This window comes from Cryptomeria japonica, chromosome 5 (assembly GCF_030272615.1).
Source record: "Cryptomeria japonica chromosome 5, Sugi_1.0, whole genome shotgun sequence".
NCBI lineage: Eukaryota > Viridiplantae > Streptophyta > Pinopsida > Cupressales > Cupressaceae > Cryptomeria > Cryptomeria japonica.
Window position 1 is genome coordinate 58,857,257 of NC_081409.1, and position 11,606 is coordinate 58,868,862.

Genomic DNA, 11,606 nt, shown 5'->3' on the forward strand with positions numbered 1-11,606 from the left:
TTGGTCACTCTGCCAGATTTTGGGAGAAGATGCTGAGGCAAATATGCCTAATCACTACTTGGTAATGATTGCTTAGATTTTGAATCCTTCCCTTGCAGTAACATTTGATTATGCTTCTTTCATTACTGATGCTATCCATGGATGATTAATAGGAATAAAAAATGGGAAGGTGGATAGGCCTTTCAGATGGTATTCACTCCTCATGCATCTATTTATGTTCAAAGGTGGTGATTAGTTTACCAGTGGACTGGACCTCATAAAGGAGAAAGAGGGAGAAAAGATGTCAGTGCAACTATGGAGTACTTTGTTGTCATGGGACAGAGAGAATGCCAGTTTCTTAAAATTTGATAAATATTTTGCATCAAAGATTAGGACTCTCCTCTGCTCAGAAAACCCAAGAATCCCCAAGGTTCTTTTGGAATTTGTTAGACCAAAAGAATTTGCAAAGAGTAGAAAGATTGTTCATAATTGGGGTGATATTTACCTATACCCAGTCTCAATAGTTTTTAGAGTTTTTGGTTTCAGAGGCACTCCATTCTTGTTTCCCTATTAGGTCCCTCTCAAAGTGGGAATTACAGAAGTCCTCAGGTAGATTGGTAGTGTACAAGAGGCAGAGCTGACAGGTAGGGGTAAAGGGACTATTTTCCCTACGGTTACCATAGCCCATCAATTTATAATAGCCAAGGGAGGTTGATATTGTTTTGAAGACTTTCTCAAACCTTATCATTTGTCAAATGCAGTATCCAAGTGTGCCAATCCAGAAGACTTATTCAAAGGCATGTTTAGAAAGAGAGCAGTGTGCAGAGGTAGACCCCATCAATTTCAGTTTCCTGAAGACCTCATTAGAATGAGTTTGATTTGGATGAGCAGGAACTAAGGAAGGAAAAATGGGTGGCTGATAAGAAAGCCTTAGACTTTGTACATCAGTTTGATGCTAGCTATGACCCATTATCTAGCTTTGCCCCTTTTGAGGAGAAAATAATGTTTTTAATTGTTTGCTTTGAGGATGTGATGCATACCCTCAAGGAAAAGAGGGAAGCTATGATTAAAAGCAACCCTGAAAAGGCAAGAATGATTCTAAGTAGGTCTGCCTCCACCAGAGTAATCCCTCCTAGTGACTATACACTGCACAAGAAATCTAGTTATAGTGTGTTGATGCCTACAACAGGGGAGCCCTCCACCTCCAAAGGAAAGAGGAAGATACAAGATGTCATTGACATCCAAGAGATCCCTAAGAAGAAGAGAGTAGGAAAAGTAGTACAATCTGATACACCTTTGTACTCTCCATCCCAATCCCCTATTCACATAGGAGATGAGCAAGCAGCAGCTGAGCAGCTGATACAGTTAGGCAGTCTAGGAGAAATTGCCTATACATATGATGAAGTAGAGGAAGGTATGCTAGAAGAACCCCTTGCTACTGAAATGAGCATTACTACCACTGAACTTAAAGGCCAAGAGTGGGATCCTAAGATAAAGCAGGCCAGTGATGATTTATTGGCTGATAATAATTTTGTCACATCAAGAGCATTTATGCAGTTTGTATGGAAACAAAATGTAGATAAATACAATGCAAGATGTGAGAAGAGAAAAGTTGAGCAGCCTAACAAAGATCCAACTCTGGTGGAGGAGGAAATAAAATAAAAAATGATGGAAGAATTTAAGACCATCACTCCTGAGCAAGGAAGAGATATGGTGGCACAAGCTAGAGTGCTTATTCTCCCTGAGTGGGACATAGCAGATGCCCTGGTACTAGAGGGAGTGAGGAAAGAAACCAAGCCTGTGGAGGGAATTACTTTCAGCAAGGATAATGTTGCACTCATCATGTGGTCTCTTAAGAGAGATGAAAATAAGAGAAGTAAAGATACCCCAGGGTCAAGTTACCTTGGTGGAATGATAGTGAAGAGAGTGCAGAACACAGGGGTGGTAGAAGCTGCTAGCACTATGCTAGAGACTGTAAAATTTAGTGTTGCAGTAGAAAAAAAGGAGGCCAAGGAAAAAGCAGACCTCCAAGTCAAGTTGGAGACAATTTTGAAGGCTTATAATAGTGCTAAGGAGGAGGTAAGAGGTAAGGATAACATCATTGCTAAGTTGCAAAGCCAGTTGACAGGATAGTATCACCAAGGTGAGTCTTCAACATTGATGATTTCCTCCTCTCCTACAAGACCTCCACCTAGCAGCCCCATCATTGAGTTCCCACCATCTCTAGCACCTTCCAGCTCCCAAATGATTGAGATTACTCCTCAAGAACTAGAGAATTTGAAATAGGCTCAGGCCTTGTATGCAAAGAAATATGAGGAAAGAGTAAGGGCTACTGTTTCAAGTTTTGCAGATACAATGAATGCCTCACTACTATATAATAATATAAGTAAGGTTTTGGATATGTGGAATGAGCTCAATGGAGATAAAGCCATTTTGACACCTATTTTTGACAAGTGGAGGCCTAGAGAGCAGGACTTGGAGCTTATTTGTGCATCTTATGATGAAGTAGGGGCCAATCCTATCATCAAATCCACTTGTGACACCACCAAAGACCTAGTAAAATTAGTAGAAGGGGTGGATAATACTGGTAGGAAAATTAACTTGTACAAAAAGGAGTATGCTAATCAGGTTTTTGAGTTGCTCCTAGGAGTTTTTGTTAGCCCAGATCAACTGAAGGACAAACAAGTGTGGCTCAAGGAATTAGAGGCCAAACTGTCAGCCAGAATTAAAGGAATTGTTGATTTAGATGATGCTTCCTTCTTTGTTGTGACAATTCAGGAGATAGAGAAAATCAAGTCTCATTATGGTTTTCTCAATTCATAAGTCAACAAGATGAGAAATTCCTAAAAAAGGTTGACCAAGGCTAAGACAAAAGTGATTAATTTCATGTGGCCAACTGATGATGTGTACAATGAATGGACAAGAAAATATGCCATCCAGCCTAAACAGTTAGAAGAAGTTGCAACCGGATAGCAAGTTGAAGAAGCTGTAGAGGTTGAAAAGGACTTGTAACTATTTTTTGTAAAAGGCTTTGTAACTTCTTTTGGAAAAGAAATGACTGTAACAAATTCTCCTAGGAAAGTCCGAAGCTATGTGCATCCATATTGTTATAAATGGATACCAGGACTAAGAGTAGAAGGATCGAACGAATTGTAAGAAAACGATACAAAAATTCATATCTGAGCTTTTCTAAGTTTAATGGAGAATATTCAAAAGTTTTTGTAATACTTTCTTGAAGAATATATCAATATACAGACCATCAATTTTGAGTAAAACTTTGTGTCATCTTCAAATGTGCTTACAATTGTTTACTGTTTCATTTAGAATAATCCAGGGTTATTTTGTTTGAATGGGGGTTGTAAGACAATTTTCAATAGATGTGTTCGCTAGCTTTTCTCTTTAGGAGGAAAATTAAATATGCGGGGATCGCTTCTACCAGTAAATTATTTGTAGGATATTTTGAATCTTGATGAGCATAGTTTGATTTGGTGTGCATAAATTCTCATGTATGTCAGGCATATATAAGGATTAACAGAAGCCGAGCCAATGGGATGTGTAAAGATATTTTGTTTGGTTAATATTGTTTGAATTTAGATGACTCTGTGACCTTGGATAAGGCACTGGTATAGATTGAAGTTTTCTATTACATGTTTTGTAGGTCAAAATACTTAATATGAGTATAATTTTCATTCCTTTGTTTCAGTTAGTTTCAAGGTGATTAGATCCACTGGTTTTCTGGATTGGTTTGTTGTGGATTTATCTTTTGAAAGTGTGAATTTAGGTCACAAAAGTATACCTGCCTAGACTCTGAGTAAGTCTGAAGTGTAGAAGGTTAAATCAAACCTTGTCATATGTTGTCCTAAGAGTTTCCTTCCCTTAGATATCTCTTCTGCACAGAGTTCAGTAATTTTATTATAAGGATGTTAAAGTGAATCAGATTTTGAAGACAACATGGACTTCAAAGGTTAATTTTAGTGGAAGCCCATCGTGCACCTTACTCGGCACATCCTGGTGTCAAGAAGATGCATGCAGATTTGAGGAAACTCTACTATTGGGCAGGAATGAGGAGAGACATAGCAGACTTTATATCTTGTTGCCTTGAGTGTCAAAGGGTGAGGGTAGAGCACCAACATCCAGCAAGATATTTATAGTCACATGCAGTTCCAGAATGGAAATGGGACATCATTTCTATGGATTTCATAGTTGGCTTGCCTACATCTTCACGATGTCATGATGCCATTATGTTTACTGTTGATCAGTTGACTAAGGTCGCTCATTTTTCTCCTCTTAGATCTTCATATACAGCATCTTCAGTAGCACAAATTTTTGTCAGAGACATTGTTAGATTACATGGAATTCCACGTAAGATTATTTGAGATCAGGATCCAGTGTTCACTTCATCTTTTTGGACAACCTTGCAACATGATTTAGGGACTCAGCTAAACTATAGTACTGCTTACCATCCTGAGACCGATGGTCAGACAGAGCGAGTTAATCAGATTTTGGAGGACATGTTGAGGATGTATGTGATGGATCGACAGTCTGTTTGGGAGGATTACTTGTATCTAGTCAAGTTTGCATATAATAATGGGTATCACAGTTCCATCGGCATGTCACCATATCAGGCCTTGTATGGTAGACCTTGTCGCACACCCTTGAGTTGGGATAGATTGGATGATAGGATACTTCTTGGATCAAAAATGTTACAAGATATGGAAGTACAAGTTCAAGGTATTAGAGAACATTTGGCAACTACACAAGATAGACAGAAGAAGTATGCAGATGCTCATAGGGTTGATAGGCGATTCGTAGTTGGTGATAGGGTAGTTTTGAGGGTCCACCCTCGTAAGAGCCCAATTCATTATGGAAAAGGTTCTAAGATGGCACCTAGATTTGTAGGTCCATTTGAGATCCCGGAGAGGATAGGACCAGCTGCTTATCGAGTCGCCCTGTCGCCTAGCCTTGCATGTATTCATGACGTATTTCATGTTTTTGTTCTTAGAAAATATATTCCAGATTTGACACATGTATTGGATTGGAGTTCTTTAAAGGTCATGGACGGGCAACTGGCTTTGGAGCCAGTATGTATACTATAGCAGCGGACCCTAACCCTCAAGGGGCACACCATAGAGTAGGCAAGGGTCCAATGGGACCCAAATGATGAAACTTCAGCTACATGGGAGGATTTGGGCAGACTTAGAGCTACTTACCCCTATTTGTTTATAGGCTTCTAGGAGTAGGCCTAGTTCTAGGGGGGGAGGATGTAATACCCACCCTAGCGACTTTTCTTGGCATGGACATTATTTGTAATATTTGGTGATGTTGGACTCTATATTTCCTTGTTAGAGTAGATGATGAGACATATTTAGTTATATTTGCACCTTTATGGTTCAGTATGTTATCTGATGCATTAGTGAGTTAGGGGTTTCATTGGTTTATGTACATGATTTCATTATGATAATCTTTTCATATGGCTGCTATATTTAATATTTATTATCTTGAGCTAACAATGCTAACCCAACCATGCTTGGAATAGATTACTGTATGAGATATATGTAGGATGAGGGGAGGTAGTCATCGTTACTCTACGAAGACCCACACGATGTCGCACTCCCCCTTCTTTTTTATCATTTGTATATAGATATATCTTTGGTGACACAGGATTGCAGGTACTGGGCATCGACTCCACCTAGCTACACAGGTCTGAGCGCGCCTCTAAATCCTCAAATGTTTTTGTTGGGGAGATAACACCAAGGTTTCCACAAGTAAACCTATTGGATGTAGGTCTTCTATTTAGGAAGATCATCCTATCTTGAGGGTTGGGCAATGTCATGTTTATGATGCGTATTGGGTTGAGTATTTTGATTGGTTCTGATTTATATTGTTCGTAATGATTTTTATATAATGTTTGATTATTTCTTTGATAGGATACCTACACATTAAATGATTTAAGTGGTCTATGTTATGTTGCATTAAAAAGATGAAACAAAAGTAATATAGATTTATTATGTTTTATTTATGAACATATATATATATATATATATATATATATATATATATATATATATATATATATATATATATATATATATATATATATATATATATATATATATATATATATATATATATATATATATATATATATATATATATATATATATATATATATATATATATATATATATATATATTCGCATATATGGGTGCACACATATATACCTACATATGTATATTGTATGTATGTGTAATATAAGATTTGTTTTTATTAATTCTATATATATATTAAAAAATGAGGATAAAATTAAAAGATCGAGGTTTAAAATAATGTTATATTAGTCAATGAGTTTTTAACCTATGACTTCTCTTGTATGAGTCTTGATAGTTACCATTGAGCTATATGTGTTATTTGAGATTTTTATTAGCTGTCTAGTATTTAGTATGCTTATTTATGTGGGGTATCTATTAAATTTTAAATAAACTATTATAGTTAGTGTTAATAAATAATACCAACCATAGAGGTTGGAATGGTTGCTTCCCGTAAAACAACCTCTCCAACTATACAAGTTGGTATTTTTGGAGAAGGGGGTTGGTATTTTCCGGGAAGGTAATCAGAAGGAATTTGAAGGTTTAGGAGAGGAAGAGAGATTTGCACAGGAAGTTTTCGCTTGTTCTTTCTCAAAGGATTTTCTCCACAGGAACCAAGGTAGGCCTCATTCCAGGAAGAATCCATGTGGCTTGCTTGTGCTATGCTTACAGAATTTTAATAAATATTATATGACAATTTAAATTTAAAAATCTGAGTGTTATTCTAGAAATACTTTCTTCTGCTTCTTTCCTTGTTTGTGTAAGGGATATGCTTTGGCTGGGAAATTCAACCTAGAGAAAATGAGTGTCATGTTGGGAGTAATAACTCTTGTATTTGTTTTTATTTTTTATATATATATAAAAATTATTTATGATCTGTAGTGATTCAAATATAAAAATACATCTATAATTAAATTTCATATTTCAACCAACAACTATTCTTCAAGTGTCAAGTATCAACCCAACAAATAGGATTTCCATTCTTGTGATTGTCCCAGTTTTGTTAGTTCTGATTCTGTTATTCATAACTTTCACTACGGATATTATTTGTCAAATAGCTTTAGTGAAAATGTAGAAATCTAGGCGTACTAAAACATATCCAAATTTTAGGTGCATCCAACAACTATTTTGAAAGTTAAGTTACCCATACCGAGACTAATTTTCTGTCAATCAAAACTCAAAAGAAATCATTGTTTGTGTCACTAGGGCATCAAATATCTTCCTCAAACTAAAACCAAATGATTCTAAAATAAATAGATATGAAAGATAACTCCAAATATTATAATAATCCAAAATATTTCATCTTTTAATGGTTTAAAATGAATTTATGAACATACTCTTTTACACAACTCTATCAAATAGGGTTTTAAATAGTTTTAAGAAAATTTATTTAAACTTTTATTATAATCTTTGGTTGAGGCTAAAATTAAATATAAATCATTATACTATGTTCTCAAATATATTTTAGTCTTCACTCAAACCATTATCAAGAGAAATATCTATGGAAACATGGTTCAATTTTTATGGGTTTTTGAGTTGTTCTTTGGGTTGCTTTTCCTTCTTAGGGGTTTGGGTGTTTTCTATAGTAGGTACCTGTATTTTTAAAGACCTCTAATTTATGTATGTGAGACGTTCATGATAAAAATAAAATAAAATGTTTTATATATGTTATGCATTGGCCACCTCCTTCTCATGCTTGATTGTGGCTTAGAGATAAGGGTCAGACTCATCCTTATGATTTGGAGGACATGGGAGAGTACTTGAACTTATATGCTTATTGTGTGAGATGAAATATTATTATTTTTATTTGATGAATGTTTGAGTAGGGTAACTAGATACCCTTGGTGGGTGGCTCACTATAGGTTGCCAGGACCCAAAGTGGTTACTAGGAGATCCTATGGGTGGGTTTAATTCAAGTGATAACCTTTTTAAAAATGAACTTGGGTTGGGTTGGGATATAACACACTAATACAAGATAAATGATTATTTTAGTCCATATACGCTTGTTGGAGTACCGTGACCATTGTTACAGGCTGGGTGGATCCTTTTGAGAGGGGATTGCGGTACATGGTAGGCAGGGTGGATCCCGACATTAAGGCTATATGATGACACCCACCTAGTAGGTGTTCTGGTTCTCTCTCTCTCTTGTGATGTTATTTGATATTGTTATGTGATATGTGGTTCTTGTTTATTGTTTTGGGGAAACATGTCTCATGGCCTTAGTATTGCCCTAGTACTTGTGTGGACCTTGGTTTTATCTCCTAGCATGGGGGAGTGGACCTTTGTGGTTCCACGTGGTTGGGTGGTAAATATTTTTTGAGGTGTATTCGTGATCTCTTTTGATGATGTTTCTTGATCCTTGATTGAAGATGTGGAAGACCTTTCTTTTGAGCTAGTACATTCAAATATTGTAAAGATTATTTGTAAGCCATGAATGGCCTCATAATAAACATGTAATTTTATGAAAATCATTGTAAAAGGGAGGGTAGTTTATAGGAATTATGATAAGAGATGACTACTTTGTATTTGAAACAATGTTTTTAAAAGTTATGTTACCCTTCCTAACCTATCCCTTTATGATCTTATTATGTTGTTATGAAAATTGAGTAGAAGGCATTAATAGAAATTGCAATTTCATTATTATATATGTTGTTATCAAATGAAAAGTATTAATTGTATGGATGTTGTAAATAATAATCAAGGGGAAAATGATGCAAAGGATAGTTATTCATTCTATAGTGGGAATGGGATTGTTATGTACTTTTACTTTGGTCTCAAATGAAATGATAAAAGCTTTGTAGCATATTCAATAGATAGTAAAGTTAATGTGTTGTGAAATATTATATCATGCTCATAATTAAGAAGATCATTGTATGTTTATTTTATGCACATTATGTTATGTGTTAAGCTGTTATATCTTTCAATTAATTATGTTGATGAACATTAAAGGGAACTTGTAAGGGCATTAAGTATGTTTACTTTCTAGAGGTGGTAGATGTATGTTATATTAAAAAATAAATAAAAAATTGTAGCATATTTTGGAACTTTTGTTCTTGTCCTACCGGGTTCCCTGGCGGGGCATGACACAAGGTCTTTGAAAAAAAGAAGAAAACTAAGAACACCTCACCAGATTTTGAGGATACAAAACCTGAGGTACAACCTAAAAAGACTAGGAAAACAAGGAAGAAGACAAAGACAACCAACAATGAACCGACATCATCAGCACCGGTAAATATAGACATTTCCTCTTACAAACCTTTGACACATTGTCAAAGAACTATCAAGAATATTAGGAGAAAAGTGCTAAGTGATTTAATAGATCATTTTGATGATTTTAATGACAATGAAAAGGAGGAAGTTGAACAGGAAGTTATTCAATATTTATGTATTAATGACCGGTCGCCATCAGAAATTAGATTTGTGACACCAGATTCTTTATATAATTCTTTAGATAAGAAATGGCGCATTGCCATAGAAAAGGAACAGGAAATAAGAAGAAATTTTTGCACAATATTTTCCTGATGTGTCAAATTCAGAGCTATATGAAGTTATGGATAAATACAAAGGCCTCTTCTTCATGAGAAGAAGAAGACTCCTGTTATTGGAAGGGAAAGTTCCTAAAGTGGTAAAAGATACACACTCACATGCCAAAGCTGCTCTAAGGTTGCACCAAGTGTCTGAAGCCAACAAGAAGGCTAAGCAAGAACCGGAAACCAGAAAATCAGATGAGGTATATGATAGTGAAGGAGAACCGGTCATTGAACAAATGGACACATTTGACATTGATGCTTTGGATGGTGAAAATGTCACTCTAGATGCAGCAAAGGAAAAGGATGATAAAGAGAGAGTGGCCAAAGAAAAACAGGACAAAGAAAAGGCTAACAAAGTGCAAGCGAAGAAAGAGAAAAAAAATCAAGAGGAAGAGAAGAGGAAACAAGCAGAAGAGGAGAAAAAGAATCAAGAGGAAGAGAAGAGGAAACAAGAAAAAGAGGAGAAAATGAAACAGGGAGAGGAGAAGAAGAAAAAGGAAGAGGAGAAGTAGAAAAAGGAAGAGGAGAAAAAGAAACAGGAAGAGGAGGAGAAGAGAAAACAAGAAGAGGAGAAGAAGAAAAAGGAAGAGGAGAAGAGGAAATGGGAAGAGGAGAAGAAGAAAGAAGAAGAGAAGCAGAAGGAAGAAGAAAGGAAGAAGGATGAAGAGAAGAAAAAGAAAGAAGTAGACGAACAAAAGAAGGCAGAAGAGGAAAAGCAAAATGCTGAAGCGAAGAAGGAAGCGACAAAGAGCACACATGTGGAGACACCAAAGGCAACTGGTAGTCAAGCCAAACCGGCTGACATTACCAGTCCCATTGACCTCCAATCTGCAAATGAAATGGAGCTTCTCCAAAGCATTAAGCTTGCATAGGAGCGACTGGAAAATCTAAGGAGGAAAAAGGAGCAAGACGTTATTCAAACTGTGGTGGATACACTTACCAGTTTGATTCCCGATACCAACCTCCCCAGTACTGATTCCTCTTTGGCCCAACTAAAACTTCTATGCACAGTCATGGAGGACCAGGTACAAAGCCTGGAAGAGGTTTCTGAAGCTAACACACAAAAGAAGCATCAAAAGGCACTAAACACTGCCTTAGTGAAGAAATTGAATGAGCTCCGGTGTGAACTTCAGAAAGAGCAGAAAGACATAAGAGATGTTATGGATGAGGGGAAATTACTGCTCAGTAAGATAAGCCAACCCCATCTATTCTGTGATGATGTGCTTGCATAGAAAGACAAACTGCAATCTGATTTGTAGGCATTTATAAGCACCTTCAAGATGCCCTATGATTCCTTTAGTACATATGGGCAAACTGTTCACTAGTTTCAGCTCCAGTCCACCAGAATAGAGTTGGAGATCCCCAACTGGACCAGAGATTTGCAGGAACTTCAACTAGTTATACTACCAAGACTGCAAATACTTCAGAAATGCTATCTCAATCTGGATGCCTTAACAGTCACTCAAGAGATGAGCACCATTGATGCCATGAAAGAACAGGTATCCCAGATGCAAACAGAAAGTGAGGTGGCTACCTCATTACTTGAATCATGGTCCTTATCCATGAAGACCTTCATGCAGGATTTTAAATCGGTTTTGATAAGTTTCACTCATTATTATCATAAACATTTATTATATTAATGATAATGAGAAATAGGGGTTATTCTGCAATACTTTGTCATTGTTGGCAAAGGGGGAGTAGTAGTTTTGTATTTAAAATTTTGGTGAATGCTATGTATACTTTCATGTTATCTCTTTAAGGGAGTAGTATACATTATATTTTCTGCAAAAGGGATAGCGTATATGCTTAGGGGGAGTAATTTTGATTATGGCATATTTTTTGTTGTAAAACACTTAGATGTCAAAATTTGTCCTAAGTGTTGCCATCAATGCCAAAGGGGGAGATTGTTGGCATTTTTGATGATGATGTTGTGATTGTCATTGATGGATACACACTTGCTTTGAGATCACTTTTTGTATGTATGAGTTATGCTCAATCGGTATTTGTTCC